Raw genomic sequence first — 25510 nt, 5'->3', positions numbered from 1 at the left:
GTTCACGTATCAGCAATGCTATTGGAGAAAAGTGACAACAATAATAATTGTAAAACTAAAATCTTCTTACAACAAAATCCTTTTTGTCACAACAGACAGGAAAATTTCATTTCTTTTGTATATTCCATAATGTAAAAATACTGAATGGGAAAAAGCATTAAAAGGCTTTTAAAAAGTCCCAAAACATTCCTAATTATTACATTTCTACAACTGAGAAATGGGTAATAATTAAACCTTTGCTAATTTTACAGACAAAATATGATATCATTTTACCAATGTTAAACATTCTTCCACAGCCACTTAAAACCTGCTAATTTTCTCCTTCGTGAACTGTGAAATAGCATTTTTAACCAATCAAGTTAGCAAACACAATTGAAATGGGAACAGCTCGGGGTGTCTGGGTGGCTCAGTAGTTTAGGTGACAGACTTGATTTCAGCTCAGGTCATGACCTCAGGATCGTGAGATTGAGGCCCACAATGGGTCCGTGCTCAATGTAGAATCTGCTTGAGATTCTTTCTCCTTCTACCCCTGCCCGTCCCCCTACTCATGCTCTAAATAAATAAAATACATATATTTTTTAAATGTGAACCCCTGAAAGTCCAGACACAATGAAATGGATACACTCCTATACTGTGTGGCAACATAACCTACCATAACTGTATAATATCAAAAATATTAAGCATCTTTAAAGATACACATAAGTATCTATTATGTGTGTTATTTTAACATACTAGGGCTACTTTTGAGAATCTTAGCCTAAGGTAAAAATCCTATTTAAACAGATGAAAATATGCACATGTATGTGTATGTATTTTATTTATGCATATGTACATATCATAAAATTATCTGAAACAGAAAATAAAGGGAATCTTCAAGACAAACACTAGTTCTTAAATTTACTCACTGTGGAAATTATGGCTCACCTCATTGACACGATACTTAAACTTATGTTTGTGCTTACAATGTTTGTAAGTGTCATGTAATAACATAGGAAATTATTTACAATACAATGTTGTATTAAAAAAGAAAGCAGGGGTGCCTGGGTGGCTCAGTGGGTTAAGCCTCTGCCTTCAGCTCAGGTCATGATCTCAGGGTGCTGGGATCGAGCCCCGCATCGGGCTCTCTGCTCAGCAGGGAGCCTGCTTCCCTGTCTCTCTCTCTGCCTGCCTCTCTGCCAACTTGTGATCTCTGTCAAATAAATAAATAAAACCTTTTAGAAACAAATAAATAAAAATAAAAAAGCAACCAAATTGTATAATCACATGATTTTATTATGTTTAATGAAAACCAAACTCTATCCTTAGAGGGGAAAAGAATATATAGAACATGTAATTGTGTCAGCCCTATATTTTGAACCTAAAGTTTATCTTTTCTAAAGATATTATAATAATAGTAATAATAATAATAATAAAGTTTACTTTTTCTCCCAGGAAGAAGCTACCGATAAACACAATATGGAAATATCTCAAAATAATTAACCTGGCTGACTAAAGTCAAAAAACAACCAGCACCTACTGTATTATTCCTTTTCCTATTATAGCTTTTAAAAAATATCTAGAAAATGAATCCATAATAACAAAAAGCAGACCAATGGTGGGGGAAGGTGGAAAGGAAAGATTAGAAATACAAATGAAGAACTTAAGAATGATGCATGTTGGGGCGCCTGGGTGGCTCAGTTGGTTAAAGCCTCTGCCTTCAGCTCAGGTCATGATCTCAACTCAGCAGGGAGCCTGCTTCCTCCTCTCTCTCTGCCTGCTTCTCTGCCTACTTGTGATCTCTATCAAATAAATAAATAAAATCTTTAAAAAAAAAAAGAATGATGCATGTTAATTTTGATTGTGGCAAAGATTTTCATGGGTATATATGTGTATGTTAAAACTTCCCAAATTATACACTTTAAATAGTACACTTTAGATATATTTAAATCACTGGCACTATATATACTGTCTGTCAAATATACCCCAATAAAGCTGTTTTTAAAAATAAAGTCTACAAAAACAAATCATCAGTTCAACTGGCATATTTACCACTGGGGGAAAAAACGGATTGTCATTCTGGACTGCATTATAGGGCAATTAAGTGGATTTACATCTTGCTAGATACAGCTGTCTAAGGAGTACTGATCCACCCATGCTAAATTTTGTCCCTGTGCAGATATCTCCACTGATATGTTGGCCTACTCAGTATTTATCAGTGACTACAAAAAAAACATAAAAGCATTATTTTCTAATTAGATATCACAGAACTACAGTATGACAGAATCAAGACTTTAAAAGTATAACCTGGCTAAAAAGGATAAATGTTACAGCACTAAGGAGTAATTTACTCAGATTAACTTATTTACAGGAATTTTGCAGAAACTGTTAATAACCCAACTCTCCCAATACACCAGAATATGTGTGATTGCTGCTTCTTATAGTAAAGTCATTATTCCAGATAATTTTGTATTAAGTTTATTTCTGCAATTTTATTAAAAATACTGGCTTAGGGACACCTAGATGGCTCAGTAAGTTAAGCAACCAACTCTTGATCTCAGCTCAGGTCTTGACCTGGGGTGGTGAGTTCAAGCCCCATGCTGGAATCTATGCTGGCATGGAGCCCACTTATAAAAATAAATACTGGCTTAACAGTCAAAAAATCCAATTTCTCTAAATAAAATATTAAGCCAAAAATATACAACATGGTAAAATCTCATAGTTTGTTCTTAAGAAGCATGCCAATTTGGAGAGTTATTAATAAATATACTTCAAATCAGCTCATTCCTCTTCAGCTTTGCCATTTCCTCTCTACCATATAATATATATTTCTCTTACTAAAACTTAAAAACTACTAGCTTCATTCATTTTTTGTTCATATAATCAATCACTCTCATATAATTATGGCTAATAAGGAATAATGACAAAAGTAACTCTCCCATCCCTGAATAAGGAATATGACAAAAGTATCTCTCCCATTCCTGAAAAATGTTCTAAAGAGAAACTTCTAGAAATCAGGCTAAAATAAATAAATAAATGACAATCAGCCTAAAACATTAACTTGACAGCATTATAAAAACTGAGTCTTGGGTCACCTGGATTATGTAGCTGATTAAGCATCCAACTCCTGGTTTTGGCTCAGTTCATGATCTCAGGGTCCTGGGATTGAGCCCCACGTCAGGCTCCACACTCAGCATGGATTCTCTCTCCCTCTCCCACCCCCCCTCACCCACCTCTCTCTCCAAAATAAATAAATCTTTAAAAAAAAAAAAGTCTTCCTTTTGATGCTTCTTTGATTATCAGCAGAAAACCTATCTAAAATGCTGACATGAGGGCATAAAGCCTATATAATAGACAAAAGAAATAAAACCTTTGATTGTATAATTTTTTAAGACTGGCCAGGATTCATTTTTGCCTTTCAAGGAATTCAACCAACTCAATTAAAGGAACATATGGGCACCATATGGTAAGACAGGAGGAGGTGAACTGAGGGTTAGCCTATATTTTATGACAGAAATCATGCTAATGGACCTAGACACTAGAAAAATAGTAGCAAGTAACGTATCTTGGGGCTGAGAAGAAGGGGGATTAAAAATGTCAAAGCACCTGGTCACAAACTCTCTTACTCATTCAGTTAAAGTGCACAAGACTGTAAAAGTGAGGCAGAGACTTAAATTGCTAAGAATGGAAACAAGTGATCAAGAAAGTAAAGACTGCCATATTTTAAGATAAGTTTTTATTGCCTAAAATAAAATCTCTTGTCCCTCCAGAATAGGCATCACATATACTTGGTGCACCCACTTTTTTCATTGACTAAAGGATGATTAATATGGCAGCGGCTTCAAATAGTAAATGTCAAATTTGATCTAACTCAATAATAAATTCAAAACCTTTGTTTCAAAACATGACATGTAAACTCTGTAGCAGGCATTGTACTATCATTCACATGATTTGGATAACCTCCTCTCCAAATCACTAAGTTTACAAAGTCACATGTCTTCATCTATGAGGAATTTCAAAAACATGTCTACATTTTTAACTCAGTAGTTTCATTTTCTAGGAAGTTATTCCATAAAAATAATCCACAATTCAGAAAAGGCTTTAAAGTTAAGTAAGTTATTTCTAATAGGTAATATTAGAAACAACTTAATGTTTAACTTCTCCCCTAAATAATGTTTACATCTACTGATTTTTCTCAACAAAAACCCTGGTCCTCACCCAGTGTTCATCTGCATGAAAAGTACCATGTTCATCCAGTTACTCAAGCTAAATCCCTAGCAACACCATTTACTCTTCTTTCATATCTCACATCCAAGCTACCGTGATATCCTTTTCAGTCTACTTTCAAAATACATACCAAATTGCACTACTCATCTTTTTCTGTACTGCCTTAGAGGAAGTACATCATCATCTTCTGCCTATTTTACTACAATCACCTTTTTTTTTTTAGATTTTCTTAAAGATTTTATTTATTTATTTATTTATTTGACAGAGAGAGAGAGAGAGAGAGAACAAGTAGGCAGAGAGGCAGGCAGACAGAGAGGGAGAAGCAGGCTCCTGGCAGAGCAGAGAGCCTGATGCGGGGCTTGATTCCAGGACCCTGAGATCATGACCTGAGCCAAAGGCAGAGGCCACCCAGGCACCTTTAGATTTTTATAAATTAACATATAACCTTAATATTACTTGTTTCAGGGGTACTGGTCTGTGATTCAGCAGTCTCACACAATTCACAGCACTCACTATAGCACATACTCTCCCCAATGTCCATCACCCAGCATCCCCATCCCTCCCACCTGGCACCACTCCAGCAACCTTCAGTTTGTTTCCTGAGATTAAGAGTTCTTTTATGTTTTGTCTCCCTCTCTGGTTTTGTCTTGTTTCACTTTTCCCTCCATTTCCTTATGAACCTCGGTCTTATTTCTCGAATTCCTCATATCAGTGAGATCATATGATAAATGTCTTTCTCTGATTGACTTATTTCGCTTAGCATAATACCCATCCAAGTTCCATCCAAGTCGTTGCAAATGGCAAGATTTCAGGGTTTTTTCTGATGGCTGCATAATAGACCATTGTATATACATACCACATCTTCAACCATTCATCTGTTGATGGACATCTAGGCTCTTTCCACAGTTTGGCTATTGTGGACATTGTTGCTATAAACACTGGGGTACAGGTGCCCCTTCGGATCACTACATTTGTATCTTTGGGGTAAAAACCCAGTAGTGCGATTGCTAGGTCGTAGGGTAGTTCTATTTTCAACTTTTTGAGGAACCTCCAGGCTGTTTTCCAGAGTGGCTGCACCAGCTTGCATTCTGACTCTAACAACCTCTTAACTCATCTTGCTTCCACTTCACCACCCCAGCACCTGCCCTTATCAGTCTACTCTCTGTAGAATAGCTACAGTGTCCTTTAAACAGAAATTCAGACCTACTGCTTTTAAGTTTCTAAAGGCTTTCCATCACATTTAGATTAAAATCCAAATTCTTACCATAGTAAATAATGCCCTACATAATCTGATGCTCCAGATACTTCTCTGAATTCTATCCCTACCCTCTCTCCACTCCAACCACACTAGTTTCCTTGCAGTTCTAAGACCACATTAAGCACATTGCTATCCCTAAGCCTTTGCACTACTATTTCTTTTACCAGAAATACGTTTTTCCTACAAATCTGCAAGGCCACTCCCTCACTTCTTAGCTTTCTACTTAAATGCCTTTAGACAGAATGTCCAGGATTGTCCAGTCATTCTCCATCCCTTTATACTACTCCATTTTGATCAAGACACTTATTCCTACCCATCACTATATTGCACATATATGTTACTTTCCTTCTCTCCCACAGAACAGTATAAACTCCATGAGTACAGTAGGTTTGGTTTGCTCACATCCACAATGCCAAACAGTGCCTGACACACATTAAAAGCTCAAGAAATATCTGTCAAATGTCCAGTGAATATTAAATTCTTATGACAAAATAGATAACCATTATTTACGACATGCTTCAAATAGCATAGGAAAAGCTAACATTATAACATGAACTGACCAAATAGAATAAAATATCTTATATAGCGCCTACAACACAGAAAAAAAGACAAAGGAAACTATACCAAAAAATGGTTATAGTAGTTGCTTCTAGAAATCACTCAAGATTACTAGAAATTTTCATTTTCTTCTTTTACTTATCTTAATCTTGAAAACAGAAACTGAATGACAAAGAGTGCACTTCTAATTAGAAAAAAATGTATTTTATGAGTTATGTCGGACTGAGGGCGACTGGGTGGCTCAGTGGGTTAAAGCCTCTGCCTTCGGCTCAGGTCATGATCCCAGGGTCCTGGGATCGAGCCCCGCTTCGGGCTCTCTGCTCAGCAGGGAGCCTGCTTCCCTTCCTCTCTCTCTGCCTGCCTCTCTGCCTACCTGTGATCTCTGTCAAATAAATAAATAAAATCTTAAAAAAAAAAAAAAAAGAGTTATACCAGACAAATTTAAGTGCCCTTAAGGTCAGTACTAACAAAACACAATACAACAAAACAAAACCCTTTGGCCTACAGAAAGTTTATGCCAGAAAAAAACTAAAAACTGTTTTTCAATGTAAATTGAAGGTTCTCAATTACTAGGATGATCAGGCAATTTGTCACCTAAATGGAGTCCATCTGAAGAGTTGGGGGTTCAAATAATTTACAAGTGTTAACTGAACTATAACAGGTGTAAACTGAGACTTTTTTCAGGGAAAACATCCTACTACTCATTCCTACACAATAAGGTTCTAAGTCTTCACAACAATCTTAAAACCTCCAAAACCCATCTACTATCTCATCTCTACTTCTGCTACAGAACACTGCCACACAAAGCTGACTACTGACCACTCCATTAAGCATGTGTCTAAATTTTAACTTCCTAGAAGGCCTTGTGTTCCCTACTCTGCCTAGAGAAGTTCTATGCCTTCCAGCTTAGTGCCACTTCCTCAATGAAGTGGCCTCTTCCTTTCCCATCTCTAACTAGAAGTTCTTAACTAACTCCTTTGCATCTCTAACTAAAGGTTCTTAACCTTAGGCTGATTAATGGTCTAACGAATATTTGCAAAATTCTGAAATTATATGTAAACACTGGGTATATGGTCTCTTTTGAGAATAAAGCATTGTGGCTACGTTCAGATTCTAAAGGTAATTCGTAACCCAAAAGGATAAGAATCATTGTTTTATCCTACCATGTTAGATTACAATGACTTATTTACTCATCTTTCTCACCATTCTGAGTTTCTTTGAAGCACCCTATTTGGAAGATGAAGAATTACTGGTATGATAAACTGAAACAATAAAAAGATGTCTTACTCTTCCATTCTCCTTAAATTTCCTTAGGCTCACTGTGAAACACCTGAAATCTGCTTTTAATTTTATGACCTTCATCCTCTACCTTTTAAATTTCCCTTCATTTATGAATTTGAATTAATCATTTAACATAAAAAATTAAATTTCCCAGATTAAAACCAATGTTCTCATTTCCAAACTTCTTTTGCATTTTTTTGTAATCAGAGAAGGGGAAAAAATGAAAAACCTTTAAATATTAAAATTTTTTTTTTAAATTTTAGTATCAAAAAAGAAAATTAAAACTCAATGCCTTCAAGAGTCACAAGACAAGGCCAGAAGTTGATTTACAGAAAGATGAAAAAGGAAGAAAAAGACAACAAGTATACTAGCCAATGTATCTTAAGACAATGTTTGTTTCACTATCAAATTATGATGAAGGGGAAAAAAGCCTATTCACCCTTCTTATATTAAATACACCTAATTCAATTTCTGATTTTAATGAACCTTTGTCAAAAACCTTTCCCATGTCAATCAAACAAACATTGCTGTGATATCAAAGGCTCATGTGGCAGAAGTTAGGCGCCGCAACAGAGACCTCAGGTACTCACCGTGCTGTACACCGCCGAGACAGCAGGAGTGAAGATTCGGTCCTCGAGGGGCTGTTGCACAGGTCCTCTAGGGATTCTAGAAGAGCGAGTTAAGGATAAGAGAACTCAAAAATGCCTTGCTTTAGCATTAACAGAAAATTACCGTCACAAGGTTCTGTCAATGACCCAACTTTCGTCACTCAATTAGTAAGGTTACTCATTTACTTCACTACAAAACTGGAAAACAAATATTTCAAATTTCTTAATGTAATCAGATCAATCTCTCCAAAAGTGATTCCCATGATAAACATTCCATGGCAACTCAAAACAAATAAAATTGCACAAGCCTCCACACTTTAGGTCCAGGATGAGACTGTACCACCTTTACTTTCTAGAGAAAAAGACTTAAAGTATAAGCAGGATATTCAGGAAGATACGTGGAAATTACTGACAAAGACACAGTCTGTTTTGCTAACTACATAGAAATGGCGAATATAATTGTCTCCTTGTTTTTCTACTTAGCTGCTACTTTCCCCATATCCCCATTAAGAAGAAAAAAAAAAAAAAGAAAAGCTCTCCAGCATAATATTTAAAATATTTCGTCATGTTGCCAGGATATTCCGTTAAAAGACAAAAGACTATCATTTTATTAAGCTTCAAAACCAAATGATGTGAGCTCCATCTACCTGGTAAAGTGATATTTTACCTCTTTAAGAATGACAACCAGGAAAAAAAAAAAACACACACAGACAACCAAAAGATTAATAGCAATTCTCTCCAGACAGTAGGATTACATAACTGTATTGTATGTTTCTACAATAATTCAAGCATATTTTTTAAAATGACTATGAATATAATAAACCCAAAATGAAACAGAATGCTTCCTTAAACCTAACAAATACTTCATATTTGTTGTATCATAATTCTTTCTAATGCAATGAAACACTGTGGAAGACAAAATGACAGCTGCAAATAATAACTCTATATGAATCACCACAAATTGATGAAATCTGAATCCTTAGAAGATAAATCCTTTGTATGTAAGTAGCAACAGTTTACTGAGGTGGGAGAGGGAAAATAAAGCAAAAACCCTCAGAGCTGGGGCGCCTGGGTGGCTCAGTGGGTTAAAGCCTCTTCCTTCGGCTCAGGTCATGATTCCAGGGTCCCGGGATTGAGCCCCAAATCGGGCTCTCTGCTCAGCAGGGAGCCTGCTTCCTCCTCTCTCTCTGCCTGCCTCTCTGCCTGCTTGTGATCTGTCTGTCAAATAAATAAATAAAATCTTTAAAAAAAAAAAATTAGTAACACTCTAAGAGTCTCTAGACAATTCTTAAAACTAGCAACCTGAGACGACAGTTCAAGTTGTCATAAATGCCCAGACACAAAGAACTGATTTAAAATGCTGTAAAATTTCAGTAAACAGTTTATTTGGAAAATTAAAAAAAATAATAAAATGCTTCAAAAAATAACAAAGCTAAAGCATTTCATAAAGGAACTACTTCATTCAAACTATATATAAGTTTGCGACGTAGAAAACATAAGGCTAACAAGTTCCAGGACAAAAGCTCCTCATTATGAGTTTGTCAATTCTCTCAAAATGAAGATTACCCTTGGCTAAAATAAAACTTTCTCTGAATTACAGTACTGCATTGTGGTTACATGAATGGTGGAAAATATAAGACTATTTTTTCTTCTGCAAAGCCAACAGCTATTGCTTTTTCTAGCTAAGGCTAATTCTCACACTATAAGAATAAGTTCTCAAATGAGAGTTCTCAGTACTATGCCCCAAAGGTTGAGCCACACCATTTAAGATTACAAAGGAAGGCTAAGATTCCTGATTTCTATTAGTTATTTTATTGGCTAAAATATAATTACAAGATTTGTAAAGAGGTAATAATTTTTATGGTCAATAGTCCCAGTAACAAACATTCTTTCTCCTGGGCCACAAATACAGAATGAGGATTTTGTTTTTATTTTATTATCCACCACAAACCACAAACAGAACACTGTGGATTGATAAACTGTTTCTTAAAAAGCAGTTCTGAGTAAAAATCACTTATTTTAAAACAAAAACACAGTTCTGTAAAAAAGAAAAGTGAAAACAGAGGTCAAGAGATCTGAATCTAAAGTAGCCTGCAAGCCTAACCAACTAGGTTGTCTTCACTGAACCATTTTACAGTATCTCCTGTAAACTAAGGTTCAGCAAGAAGTAACTTGCCCAAGTTAACAAGGCTAAATGGTCAGAACAGGTCTCCCTGAATTGTAAAGATCACACTCTTGTTTAATTAATTTAATTCATTAATTAATAAAATAGAGATCACTCTCTTCCTATTATATCAGTGTGTCCACAGACAGAACACTTCATTGCATAGTAAAAAACAGTATCACAACCTGGTCAAAATATGGTTGCCCTATCCACATGACAGAACTAAATGAGCAGTTCATCTCATGGAAGCATCAATGAAGTTTCACCCCCAAAATTCCAGAAACTTCCAAATTCTTGGTTCAAACTGAATCATCTGCCCACAGCAAACAAATACCTAGTACTACAGACTGGGCAGGTAATGCATCAGACCAAGTGAACTTATTTTACAAAGCAATTTTCTCCTTTAATTCTTAGTGGTCATGACTGCCTATCTTCATAAATCCTATCTTCATAAATATGCTAAACTCACTGAACTATACACTTCAAAATATGAATGTTATGATATGTGAATAATATCTCAATAAAAAAATCAACTTTAGTAATTTACAAATAAGTCGTTTAGTCCCATTTCCACTAAAAACAGCCTCTACAAATTAGTATGAAATAGGCACTTCTAGGCATTTTCTCCATAAATAAGTGAATTCAAAGAAATGACAGGCATATAAAGCTCTTTCACTATAAAATATCTCAACTTAATTCCACCTGCATTTTTTTTAAAGATTTATTTATTTGAGAGAGAGAGAGAGTGCATGAGCAGGTGGACGGGCAGAAGGAGCTACTGAGCAGGGAGCCCAAAGTGGGGCTCGATCCCGGGACTCCAAGATCATGACCTGAGCTGAAGGCAGTCGCTCAACCAACTGAGCCACCCAGGCGCCCCTAATTCTGCCTGCATTAAGCTTATTGCCAGCTTTCACCAACCTCTGTATCCTCAGCATAAATCACTGGATGTTCACTTTTTTATGTTTGGGCTGAAGGTGGCAAGCAAATGGCTTCTCATAGTACCACTTAAAATTCTAATTCAATCAATGAGCAGTGTAATATTCATGTGCAATGCTCTAGAGCATGTTGTTATTTTTTAAATCTCATAACTGAAATACAGGATGTATACACTCTTGACACCTCTGTGGTTCAAATTGCTATAAATTATATCATTAGGAAATATAAGCAAAATCATTTTAAAAACTAGCCAGATAGTACGTAATAAGTGAATTTAAGATTCTAAGTAGAAATACAAATGCAAAATATTTTTAATTCCCCACTTTCATTTTCTATAAAAAATTAAGATTTCAGAAATGAATAAAATTAGAAGATTAGAGAGTATTAAAGCACAACAGACTCTAAATTGATTATTAAAGTACTTACTACATACTATCCACCTTAAATGTCAATTAAGCAGATAAAAAATTTTCAAAGACCAAATTTCATCAAAGTTCAAAGACCTATGAGATTACATAATGACCTGCATGTCTCCTACTGATGTCAGGAAAAAAAGAAGGAACCAATAACTTTTTAAGCACACATGTGTACTAAAATTTCATGAATGATGACCTCTCATTAGGATGAAGCTTCTTGATCAATGGCAATCATATCTGACCCTGAGTTTGACCTATAATCAGTATTTCCTCAAAAGGCAGATTTTGAGAAATTAGAAAACAAGTAATCAAAGTCAACAGAAATCTTCCACCAGTATGCTGAAACACTAATGTTCCATTTACAGCTCCGGGCTGAAATGTTCCTAAAGTTTGCCTGGTCCACTGTAAGAAAAGCTACTATCCTGGATCAATGCTGAGCGTAAGTAATATTCTTAAAGTGACAGCCTCAAGTTATTATTGCCTCACTGAAAAGGAAAGCAACAGTACAAATCCCATTGCACAAATGACTATAGAGAAGACACAGGCAACTGATTTCAGGAGATGAAATCAAGTGATAAAGATCTTTTTCTGCATCATTTCTTATTTAAGCCTTATGGCAATATGGTAATGAGTCAATTTACACCTTCTCTTTTTTTGGATTTTACTTTTTTAAATAATCTCTACACCCAACATGGGCTCGAACCTACAACCCCAAAATCAAGAGTAACATGTTCTGCCAACTGAGCCAGCCAGGAGTCCCTCTCCTTCTTTTAATAAAGGAAATCGAAAAAGGCATGATAATGAGAAAGGAAGAGAACTTGTATAAAATATGGGCGCCTGGGTGGCTCAGTGGGTTAAGCCGCTGCCTTCGGCTCAGGTCATGATCTCAGGGTCCTGGGATCGAGTCCCGCATCGGGCTCTCTGCTCAGCAGGGAGCCTGCTTCCCTTCCTCTCTCTCTGCCTGCCTCTCTGCCTACTTGTGATATCTGTCTGTCAAATAAATAAATAAATAAATCTTAAAAAAAAAAAAAAAAAAGAACTTGTATAAAATATAAGGATAAGGGCAGAATTTTTACACTATGTACTGCTTCACAAAGATATCATACATGGGGGTGCCTGGGTGGCTCAGTCGTTAAGCGTCTACATGTCTTTGGCTCCGGTCATGATCCCAGGGTCCTGGGATCAAGTTCCACATCAGGGTCCTTGCTCAGCAGGAAGCCTGCTTCCCCCTTTGCCTGCTGCTGCCCCTACTTATGCTCACTCTATCTCTCTCCCTCTGACAAATAAATAAAATCTTTTTTAAAAAATAAAAAATTTAAAAAATTTAAAAATAAGAATGAAAAGATTAATGCATGTCATTATGAAGGATGAAATAGACAGGAATGAATTAATTTGAAGTTGTCAAGTATAGATCAAGTATGTAAAATGTCCCACAAAGTACAACATCCTGAATGATCCTATCCAGCAACTATAGAAATCTCATGGGTCACAACGTTAGTAACTCTGAGTAGACAAAGGCAAAACAGAAACTGCATTCCCAAACCTAAACACTAGGACATAACTATTCCTGCTTTAACTCTGGAGTCTATAAGAAAATATATTTTTTTAAAAAAGATACCATTGTTCTAAGAAAACCAAAACTTTCTTCATTGTTCTGTATCTTTTCCCAATAAAACTGCAAGAGAAATAAAACTAGCCAATTTTATTCTTTATCTCAATTCGATTTAATGTTGGACTGTTAAGTTAGGTCCAAAATCCTTTACTGGAATTCAGATTTTTTCCACTGGTAGAAGGCTAACACAGTTGTTATATCATGTAACACCTCCAGCAGGGTCTTCGGCAGCATCCCTTAATCAAACACATTAATATCTCTTCTGCAAAATATGTAAGTATTCAGACTTCAGGCTTTCTGTCCAGAGTTTTTGCTAATTTACCAGAAAAAAAAATGAGTTTTCTGAACCCTTTTGATTAGAAACTACAAAACTACAAAAAGCCTATACCTTCCTTCCCAACCTTGCTCTAAAAGTCTCTAGAAATCACCACATAAATGTTAACTAGGAACCATTATACTGCGTTTTTTTATAAATCTGGAAACATTGGTTTCAACATGCTCAGCCAGAAAAGCCCCTGTTCTGGCTCTGGTTTTCTACCAACTCAGAACTCTGGATTTCTACTAACTTAGAAATTGATTTCCTGACAGTAACATTTAAGTATACCCAGAAACATACGCTGCTTAGATGGGTTAAAAAAATACAAAAACAAAAACAACATTGCCGAAAAGATGGCTGCTTACCACGGTGTTAATACTTCTACTCAAGACAAAAATATAAACTTTCTATGAGATAAAGTGATAGACAGATGAAAAAAAAGAAAAATATACTCACAAATTCCAAACCTAGCTTTTAGTTCTCAAGTTTTTAATTCTAAGACAAATACTTAAGTGTTATACTAACACCCACTTCAGATTAAAACATCGTCAATCCATGTAGCAAAGCAAAAACAGAAGGCAACAAAGTACCCCTCTTCCATTAAAAATGCCCATCTCGGGGCTGCCTGGGTGGCTCAGTGGGTTAAGCCTCTGCCTTCGGCTCAGGTCATGATCTCAGGGTCCTGGGATCGAGTCCCACATCGGGCTCTCTGCTAGGCAGTGAGCCTGCTTCCTCCTCTCTCTCTCTCTACTTGTGATCTCTGTCAAATAAATAAAAAATCTTAAAAAAAAAAAATTAAAAAAAAAAAAATGCCCATCTCGGGGCACCTGGGTGGCTCAGTGGGTTAAAGCCTCTGCCTTCGGCTCAGGTCATGATCCCAGGGTCCTGGGATCGAGCTCCGCATCGGGCTCTCTGCTCAGTGGGGAGCCTGCTTCCCCTTCTCTCTCTCTCTGCCTGCCTCTCTGCCTACTTGTGATCTCTGTCTGTCAAATAAATAAAATCTTTAAAAAAAAAAAAATGCCCATCTCGAAGAAACATTAAGAAGGATAAAGTGCAATTAGCAATTCCATTTGTTTCCTATATCTGAATCATTCAAAAAGCCTTAGATAATAACCAAATAAAATATACTGGTATACTAGATTTCTCTTGATACGGATCCAGATAATAACAAGTATGGAACACACATTTGACAGATTTTAAAAGCTATCCTCCAAAAAAAGAACTGAATGAGCTAGCCATTCACATATGACAAAAGTCAATCTTCACTGGACATTCTACTGCTGGCTTCAAGTTTTTAATAAAACTCTAAACTTTGGAAAATTTTCAAGGACTTGACATTTACCTGAACTGGTAGACCATTTTTAAAATGTAATATGAAGATGAGATCATAATTGCAATGTTCTGATATTCCAGTAGTAGAACTTAGGCTTAAAAAGAACCATGACAAGTTAAGAAAGATGAAAAAGACCTGGAGATGGACAGTGGTTATGGGTGCATAGCAACATGAATATACTTAAGGTCACACTACTCTACATTTTAAAAGGTTAAAATAGGGCCGGGGAGGTGCCTGGTCGTCAGTAGAACATATGACTCTTAGTCTTGAGGTCAAGAGCTTGAGCCCCATGTTGGGTGTCCAGATTACTAAAAAAAAAAAAACTTAAAAAAATTTAAGAGGGTTAAAATGGTAAATGTTAGGTTATATATGTTAACACAATTTTTAAAATAAATTTTAAAAATAAGAAATTAAAACACCACTATCGAAGAACTAAAGGAGATTTTCTTGATTCTTTAAGATCTGGCATTACCATTCTGTACAAAATGTATGGGGATTCTATCAATGATTCTACCTCTTTCTGATTTTCTACCTTCTTTCTGGGGTCAAAGAAATAATCTTTCTCTTCATAGACATGGTGCAGTACACTAGGATGATGCAGACAATGGTGATCGTGTACACCTGTACGCAATGCAATCATTTTCAGTCTGTATTCCTAGGAAAGAATGTACACAATCTCCCACATTCTCCCCACATGATAAATCTTCTATCTCTGTGGGTCAAACTGTGGCTCACAAATCCAGACAGAAAGGAAGAAATGACTCATGAATTTGGGATATTGCTATATATTGTTCCTACATAAAAGAATATTATAGATTTGTTTTTAATGATAGGGAAAGTGACGTTTCTGACTTTGAATAAACAAAAGGAAGGGAACATAGAAGAAACATCCAAACCTTAAAATACATGAACCCCAAGTCACTGTGACGTCAACAAAAGGACTGACAGACACATCAATGAAACAGACTAGAAAATTCAGAAACAGAGCCATAAAAACCTAGTGAGTTTACTTTTCACAAAGATGTAAAGGCAATTAAATGAATAAACAATATACTTTTCAACAAATGGTGCCGAAATAATTAAAAAACCATATGCAAAACAATGAATCTCTTTGTCATATACCTTACCCCTTAAACAAAAATTCAAAACATACCATAGACATACTGCAAAATTTTAAATACTAAAACTTTCTGAAAAATCTATAGAAAGAAATCGATGCGACTGTGGACTAAGCCAAGAGTTCTTAGATGTGATATTAAAAGCATGCTCTTTAAAAGAAGAAAAAAATTGATTAACTGGATATCTCAAAATTAAAATTTTCTACTCTATGGAAGATACTGTTATGAAAAAATAGAATGGAGAAAATACCTGCAAAATCTTGTATCTGATTAAAGGACTTGTATTTAGATTATATAAAGAACCCTCAAAACTCAATAGTAAGACTACCTTTTTTCAAAATGAGCAAAAGATCTGAAAAAATGCCACCTCACCAAAACAGATGTGCAGATGACAGAAAAAACATGAAAAGACGCTAAGCATCATTTGTCAATAAGGAGTGTAAACTAAAACAACAGTGAACTATCCCTACACCTATTAGGCCTACAAAATGACAATACCAAGTGCCAAGGATGAGGAATAACTGGAAATCTCACACTTCGCTGTTGGCACAGTACCAAATGGTACAGCCACTTGGGAAAACAGTTTGGCAGTTCTTACACAGTTAAGCATAAATCTGTATGTATGACCTAGCAATCCCGCTTATACACACTTCCCAAGAGAAATGAAAATTTATACTCAGCCAAATGCTTAAGCACAAAGGTTTATAGCATCTTTATCCATAATGGCCAAAAAGGGGAAAGAGCGCAATTATCTTCAACTGGTAAATAGATAAAATATGGTACACCCATATAATGGAATACCCCAAACCTCTGAAAAGGAATGAATTACTGACAGAACAATGTGAATGATTACCAAATGCTAATTAAGTGAAAAACTAGACAAAAAAGGCTTTGAGTCCATTTATACAACATTCTGAGAAAGGCAAAACTACAAGAATGGAATAAAGCTCACTGACTGCCAGAAGCCAGGGCGTGGGGAAAGGTTATCTGCAATGCCAGCGCACTGAAAGACTATAATTGGGTGATGAAACTTTTCTGTATCTTCAGTGAAGCGGGGTTACAAAACTCCACATTGGTCAGAATTCACTGAACTACATACCTACAATAAATGAAAACTGAGTTTCCCCAAAGGTTAAGCAATAGAGTCACCACGTGACTCAGCAATTTCACCCCTGGTTATATATCCCAAAATATGGTTACATATCCACACAAAACTTGTTATGAATGTTCATATTAGCATTATTCACAACAGCCAAAGGGTAGAATCAACCTAAATGTCCATCAACTAAAGAACATACAAACCAAATGTGGTATACCCATACAACGGAATTTTATCTGCCAAAAAAAGGAAATGGAAGACCTGACACCTGCTACAACATGGATGAACCTTGAAAACATAATGCTAAGCGAAAGAAGCCAGTCACAAGGGACTACATATTGTACAAGTCCTCTTAAATGAACTACCCAAATTAGACAAATCTAGAGACAAAACGTATAAACAATCAATTAGTGGTTGCTTAGGGCTGGGGGGATTGATAAGAACAGGGGAAGGAGGAATGACGGCTATAGGGTATATGCTTCTTTCTGAGGTAATCTGAAAGTTCTAAAACTTTGGTGATGGCTGCAAAGTCTGTAAATATACTAAAAAACCACTGAATTGTACATTTCATTGTTTTGAGGGGTTTTTTTGTATCTGTATGGTTTTATTAATGTCTTCCCTCTATGTTCATCTTTCATAATGGTAGAAAGGGCAAATCACTTCACAGCAAAATCCAACCACAAGGAATTCAAAAATGGATACAGACGCTCCTATGTGAGCCCAGCATCCTCCTCCTGAACTGTACATTCTAAATGAATGAATTTTGTAGTATGTAAATTATCTCTCAATAAAGCTGTTACTCAAAAAATGAGTATTATTACATGTAATTTTAAAATAAAATTTTTAAAATAAAATAACTGAGCCACCTGGGTGGCTCAGTCAGTTGAGCATCTGCCTTCAGCTCAGATCATGAGATCATCAGATCACTGAGATCAAGCCTCACATAGGGAGCAGGGAGCCGACTTCTCCCTCTCCCTCTGCCTGCCACTCCCCCTGCTTGTATGTACTCTCTCTCTCTGTTAAATAAGATCTATGAAAAAATAAAAATTAAAATTAAATAAAAATAAAATTTTACAATAATATAAGAACTCCCCAGTGGGGCAAGCACTGTATCTGTTTTTTTTTGTTGTTGTTGTTGTTGTTTTTATTTATTTGACAGATCACAAGTAGGCAGAGAGGCAGGCAGAGAGAGACAGGAGGAGGCAGGCTCCCCGCCAAGCAGAGAGCCCGATGCAGGACTCGATCCCAGGACCCCGAGATCACGACCCGAGCCGAAGGCAGAGGCTTCAACCACTGAGCCACCCAGGCGCCCCAAGCACTGTATCTGTTTTGTCTACCACTCTATATCCCCAGAACCTAGAATATCAAAGAAAGGGGTTTTCTACTCAAAATGTTTCATCAGCGTGATCTAGTCCAATGAAGTTAAAAGTAAGTCTCATCCTAAGAATCCACAAAGCAAACAAGGAAAAGTGTTATGCAACATGACAGTGGAACAGGTACCCAAAAGGAAAACGGGTAGCCCGATTCCTCAGCAAACTGCATTTCTTTCAATGACAGAAAGCAATACAGGATCTTATTAGTATAAGGATCTCCTGAAACCCTACCTAATGACCTAGCAATATGCAAACTTGTCCAGCAAGCTTTTTGACATGACTCTTAACAAACGTCTCTCTTTGGTAATAAGTGGAAAAGATCCATTTCTATCCATATGCAATAAACCCAAGCCAAAGCACAGGTATACTAAACCAATAGGTCAACACTGCTTGTCGATGTACCAAAGGGGAGATTTAATTACAGTACCTAGAAATGAGTCAAAAGTATTTATGGACGCTAGAAAAATGGTAACACAGATTAAAGCAGACCACTACAAATAACTTCACAAGATAAAGAATCATGGTGAATTCATCAACAGTAAAAACCATACCACATTACAGTTGGAAGTGCCTCACTGCTCTATTCAACCTAATATCAAATGCAAGGATTCCACACACCCAGGGTACACTACTCCACAGGAAAACCCTTCAAATATCTGAGAACTGTTAATAAGTCCCCCTTTATTCTTTTCCAAGTAAAATACACTCACACCCTTTGACCACTCATCAAGAGGCAGACGTGCCATAATGCTGTGAGAGTAATGTGGATCGGAGACACTTTCCCATTATCAATGACCCATAGGTTACGTAAGGTTTCTTTACTTCATAACTACTTTCTACTTCACATTGTCTACGATAAGCTATTCCCTATACGTTTTCTTCCCATATAAAGTTGCCACAAAGTCATGTCTAAGGCATTCTGTGCATAATAAGCAATCACTTCAATGCACACAGAACACTTGACATTTGTGCCTGTTTCATTTCATCAAGCAGATTTGGATTTATTTCATTTTGACATCTAACTCTACACTTGATTTTTTCATCTAAGTTACTCAGTAGTGTTAATGTACTATAATAACAGACTAGAAGACAGCCCTCCAGTAGCCCAGTCTGTATGGCCACGTGAACTCCTCCTATTCTCACTTCCTGTCCCCTTCCATACTCCAAATACTGCCAACTACTCCATCCCGTACATCTAATGTTCACTATTTAAACAGCAAGGAAGCAACCAAAAAGGAATGTTAATTCCTCTGTGTTCCCTAACTATTGCTCAACTTTTTTAAAATTCTGATTTTAGAAGGTGGAAAAGTTGTGAAGAATTCCCAAGAGAATACTGAATACAATTCATTTCATCTAAAGAAGGATGAGTGAATGGTGACTACGAATACACACTAAACAGTAATAAAAAGGTGAAAGAGAAGTAGTAAGATCCATTAACTGGAGGAAGGTAGCAGAGGAAATAAGACTAGTTAGGAGACTATACCAGTGTCTAGGTAAGAGATGATTATGGCTTGAAAGACTGTAGTGTAAATAAAAAGAAAAAGCCAAGTTTAAACAGTAAAATCAACAGGATTTGCTACTGCATTGAGAAGGAAAGGAGGGGCTAAGTTGGTTAAGCATCTGACTTAAGCTCCGTTCATAATCTTAGGGTTCTGAGACCCAGCCCAGTGTCAGGCTCTGAGCTCAGCAGTGAATCTGCTTGTCCCTCTGCCACCCGCCCCGACTTGTACTTTTTCTCTCAAATAATAAACATACTTACATTCACTGAATTCTCATATTCGATAGCCATATTCCAATCACTCAATTCTCTTCAAAGGGCTCTTACTTGAAAATCCAAATGCTATAATTTAGCATGGATTTAAGAATAACTTTCTTTTAAGATTTTATTTACTTGAGAGAGAGAGCATGAGCGGAGGGGCAGAGGGAGAAGCAGACTCCCCACTGAGCAGGGAGCCCAATGTGGGGCTCAATTCCAGGGCCCTGAGATCATGACCTGAACCAAAGGTGGACCCTTAACCAATTGAGCCACCCAGGCGCCCCATAGAATACCTTTTTCAAAATATTATTCACTACCACATCTAGCATATGTGCTTTGGTTCTTCCTTACTGTCTATAGCCAGTCTGTGTTAAAACACTTGACTTTCTCTTTTAACTAGAAAAGGCACAGCATCCAAATACAGGAAGAATAAAACACAAATACAAGTACCTTACCTAAGCCTAGCATTTTGGATCAATCCTACAGAATTGTAATATTCAAGGCAAGAGTGTTCAGCCTCCTATTAAATCAGGTAATAAAGATATGTTTTTTTTAACTTTGAGTATTTTTTTTTTAAGTAATCTGTATACCCACAGAAGGGCTCAAACTCATGACCTTGAGATCAAGAGCTGAATGTTCTTCAGACTGAGCTGGCCAGGCACCCCATAAATGAGGTAATGAAAATTTAATGTTACAGGCAATAAACCAAATGGAACCCCAGAAATATTTTAGGATAAAATTAATTATTTGGATTACTTTTAGACTGTATTGTACATCCCTGGGCACTGACAAACAAGTGACACATTAGGAATGGCAAGTATTTTGGAAGTGGGAAAGAAAAGAATTTGAATCCCAGCTTCCTCATTTACTAGCTAGGTTATCTTGGGAGAAATGATCTGACCTCCTCAAACCTGTTTACTCAACTATACTTTGTGGGAATGCTGTAAAGATTTAACAAAGTAAGGTTTGTAATTTGAACAGCACATAGAGTAGGTAATAATTATTATAAATAGCTCTTCATAAACATTGTGATGTTGCTTTCTCCGGACCACTCAAATGGCAAAGTATTAAACTGTTTCCTAGCAACTTGCGAACCACCCGAGAACTCTCCTACTTCATTCTGCAGAGCTTAGAAAAGCTAGGGCGAAAGATGTAGTAAGGAAAAGAAGGTCTTTCAGAGCTTCTGACAGATACCATGAGATGAAAAGGGAAGCTAGAAAGAATGCAATCTGTTCCACATCTGACAAAATTCTGAAAGATACTGATGGACTTCTGCAACTTGGATAGTGAGCTTTTAAACAGACATTTGCCTCTTCAAAGATTTTTCTCTCTCCTATGAAACTTGTTGATTCTGAACTAACTATTCTTCCCAAGGTGAGCAGCTAATCAGACAGATTTTTTTAAAAAGATTTTATTTATTTATTTGAGTGAGAGAGCAAGAGAGAGAAAGCATGAGAAGGGAGGAGAGGCAGAGGGAAAGGGACAAGCAGGCTTCGCACTCAGCAGAGAGCCTTACACGGGGCTCAGTCCCAGGACCTGGAGATAATGACCAGAGCTTAAGGCAGACACTTAACCCACTGAGCCACCCAGGCACCCCATGAGTTCTCAGCTCAAAGTTTATATGGAAGAGTGTCAGGTAAAGGAAACCGCTTTCCTAATTTATATGTGAACTAGCGTCATTAGCCAAATTAATTCACCCAACTATCACGTGAAGTGATATTCAGATTACTGAAAATACTTGATCCCACCAGGCCAGCTATCAAGGAGACTTATACAGAAAATCAATACACTTTTAGGAACAAAACCTATCTCCAAAGACCCCCACCCACTTAAATTTCACGTCAATCTAATTTTTCTCAAAAAAAAAAAAAATCTGATAAAAACCAAAGGTGGGGTGACCTGGGTGGCTCAGTCAGTTAGGCATCTGCCTTCAGCTCAGGTCATGATCTCCAGGTCCTGGGATTGAGCCCCACATCCGGCTCCTGGCTCAACAGGGAGTCTGCTCCTCCCTCACCTTCTCCCTCTGCCTCTGCCCCTGCTCATGCTCATGCTCTCTCTCTACATTGCTCTGTCTCAAGTGAATAAATAAAATCTCTAAAACAAAAATCTATAACCTGGTTATCCATTAACATCTATTACTAGGGCACCTGGGTGGCTCAGTCATTAAGCGTCTGCCTTCAGCTCAAGTCATGATCCCAGGGTCCTGGGATGGAGCCCCACATCGGGCTCCCTGCTCAGTGTGGAGCCTGCTTCTCCCACTCCCCCTACTTGTGTTTCCTCTCTCGGTGACTCTCTCTCTCTGTCAAATAAATAAATTAAATCTTAAAAAAAAAATTATTCCTAGGGACGCCTGGGTGTTAAGCATCAGACTCTTGATCTCGGCACAGGTCTTGATCTCGGGGTCATGAATTCAAGCTCTGTGTTGGGAATGAATGCTGTACATGGAGCATACTTACAAAATTAAAAAATTAAAATTAAAAAAACGTATTCCTGTCATATTTTTTAAGGGCTAGGACCAATTTCTTCTATCGCTTGGTACTTAGAAATATTTAATAAATCTGATGATTTGGGAAATTTAAATATTTGTGAAGCTGTATTATATGACTGCATATGTTCAGAATACCTCTGAAAAAACACATAAGGACCTGATAACAGTAGCTGCCTCTGAGAAACACAACTAGGGAATAAGGGAAAAAGGGTTTAATTTTTGCTATATACAGACTTTTGTCCTGTTGAATTTTTTTATCATCTGTAAACATTATTTTATAAACATACAATTTTAAAAGTACTAAGTTAAAAGATGCTTATCACAGGCTTGGTGAACATAAAACTAACAGAAATATTATACTTGTTACTTGTATAAACATCTACAAGGTATCTATGCTGATATCTGGAATATGCTTTGCCCCCAATATATCATTTCATCATCAGAGTTACTGCTCAACTTAATTGGAAGGAGGAAGACATGAGTTCAAGATAGTTAGACTATGCAGGATGGGGTCCACAATGGTGGAGGAGACCTTAAATTTTGTCTGGTCCCAGGAATTCAGCTAGATAGCTATCAAATCATTTCTTCTTTTTTTTTTTTTTAATTTATTTGACAGAGAGAGAAATCACAAGTACGCAGAGAGGCAGGCAGAGAGAGAGGAAGGGAAGCAGGCTCCCTGCTGAGCAGAGAGCCCATGCGGGGCTCAATCCCAGGACCCTGGAATCATGACCTGAGCCGAAGGCAGAGGCTTTAACCCACTGAGCCACCCAGGTGCCCCGCTATCAAATCATTCTTAACACCTACAGAGAACTCAGCAGGAGACCTAAGAAAAGAACAGCTTCAACTCTACAAATAGAAAAGTGACCACTTTTTGCAGGAATGACAATACAGAAAAACTCACCTCAAAAAAGAGAACAAGAGGCAGAACTGACTGCCAGGGACCAAATCAGTACGGGTATACTGATGTTGGAAGGTGCTGTACCAGAGTTGAGAATAGCGATTTTAAAGATAGTAGCTGGGCTTGGGGAAAAAAAAAAAAAAAAAAAAAGAAGACACGAGAGGATCCCTTTCTGAAGAAATAAAAGAACTAAAATCTAACCAAATAGAAATCAAAAAGGTTATTAATGAGATGCAGTTAAAAATGGAGATTGTAACTACAAAGATAAATGAGACAGACGAGAGCATTAGTGATACAGAAGACAAAATGGTGAAGAATAAAGAGGCTGAGAAAAAGAGAGATAAACTACTACTGGATCATGAGGGGAGAAACACAACCGTGCAGAAAAAGTGACTACACTGGACTTACTGAGACACAATACAGTGGTATCTGATACGACTCCTTTAAGAGAGAATTTTGTCAATAATTCTGACACTGCAGCTTCTGAATTAACCATCACACCACTACCAGTATACTTCTGTGTACAAAACATCCCAACCACTCTTTCCTATTACTTCTTTTCCAAATGTACAGTACCACGCTAGTTATACTGTCCTCTGCAAAGACGCGTTTTAATTATCCCACCCAAAAGCCAATTTGTTATATATCAAACTCTACTACATTAAACATTTTTTGTATTTAAAAAAATCCTACTGGCTAAAATGGGTCAATCTATACCACCTCTACTTCAACACAGCAACAGTCCAATTACTTACTAACGTGCAAGCTAACTGTCGGTATACAATTCCAACCTATGAATTCATTCAATTTCCTCTCTATACCGTTTTTGTAATTTTTGTAGAAGCAATCTTCACCTTCCCTTCCCCAAGGCCATGGCCACCACCTCAATTCAGATCTTTATTTTCTACTTGCAGCAGCTGCCTACATTTTCCTAACTAGAGAATCTTCCTCTTCAATACATAACAATTACCATCAGCTCAGTCTTCCTGAACAACACTGGTCCTCAATGAACAAAAAAATGACTCTCCGTCTGTTTTTTACTTCCAAATGCGTATCTTGTGTTTTGATTACCTGGAAGTTTTCTCCTAAATAACAGACAGGCTCTTTCTGTCTGACTGCTCTTAAAACTGACTTAAAACTGACTGCTCTTAAAACTCCCAAAGTCTGGAATGCCTTTCCCCTTCCCTCCACTAATCTGAATCTTCTCAACTCCCAACTGCTACCTGGATTAAATTCCTGGTTTCCCTGCCTTGTTGTAAGAAATCACATCTTTCTTCCTTTCATTTAGCTTCCATTACCCTATTATTTGGAAAAGGAGACAGGAAATACCTCAAAGAACTGTTGTAAGGATTAAATACAATATATAATCTTTATAAAGATCTTTGTACATACTAGGTGTTCAATAAAACACAACAGAACACTAATTAGACACTTTCTCATTTTCCTTATGTAAATATCCTTTCTCCAAGTCAAAAAAGCTTTTTTATAAAAGCCCTGGTTGAAGATTCACCAAGCGACTCTGTTCCAAAGTTATTGAGAATTCAAATCTGTTTAATTCTTTTTGTACTGAAAAAGGCTTTTAGGGTAGGGATTATTCTCGAAAACAAGTCTCGAAAATAAGGATCACTTCCTTAGGTGAAGACTGGAAAGGACATGGCATTCCAGGCAGCCCAAGAATCACCCAAGAGTACAGATACTGCTTCAAAGATCAAATCAAAGTACCTAAATCCTAGAAACTCCACTGTCTCTTCCAGCCAGCCTACCCAGCTGCAGGCACCACAGATGAGTCTGTGACGAGAGGCCACCAACAACCCAGATGACCCATGTTTAGAAGACTCCAGTAGGAATACAGAGCAAAGGGAATAGGAAAAGAAAAAGAAAAAACTGGGCAGAAAAATAAGAGCTAAATTCCCCCATTTTCCCCTACCCACTCACGTTGCATGGGAGGAAGCAGACAAAATGCAAAGTAAGTAACCACTTTTAGGAGAGTAAGACCTGACTTTGAATCTCCAACCCCCTACTTCCTCATAAATAGCAACAGCCATCTCACAAAATTATTATGAAGATTAAGCTCAATGTACACATCCTAGAAT

General features: G+C 37.0%; 1 protein-coding gene across 2 annotated transcripts in view; it reads right to left on the bottom strand.

Moving 5' to 3' along the window:
- The window catches only part of LOC111154675 (eukaryotic translation initiation factor 4 gamma 3), a 373624-nt gene that overhangs the window by 274838 nt on the left and 73276 nt on the right, over positions 1-25510 (bottom strand). Inside the window, exon 2 of one of the 2 annotated variants that reach the window (XM_022514486.1) lies at positions 7891-7966. The gene's annotated coding sequence lies outside the window, so the exon portion shown is untranslated. Of the gene's footprint in view, positions 1-7890; positions 8861-25510 lie in introns of those variants that run through there. The other variant, XM_022514485.1, reaches the window with a different exon arrangement.

The sequence above is a fragment of the Enhydra lutris genome, unplaced genomic scaffold (assembly GCF_002288905.1).
Source record: "Enhydra lutris kenyoni isolate GAN:26980312 unplaced genomic scaffold, ASM228890v2 scaffoldscaffold38, whole genome shotgun sequence".
Classification (NCBI taxonomy): domain Eukaryota; kingdom Metazoa; phylum Chordata; class Mammalia; order Carnivora; family Mustelidae; genus Enhydra; species Enhydra lutris.
This window is presented reverse-complemented; position numbering and strand designations above follow the sequence as displayed.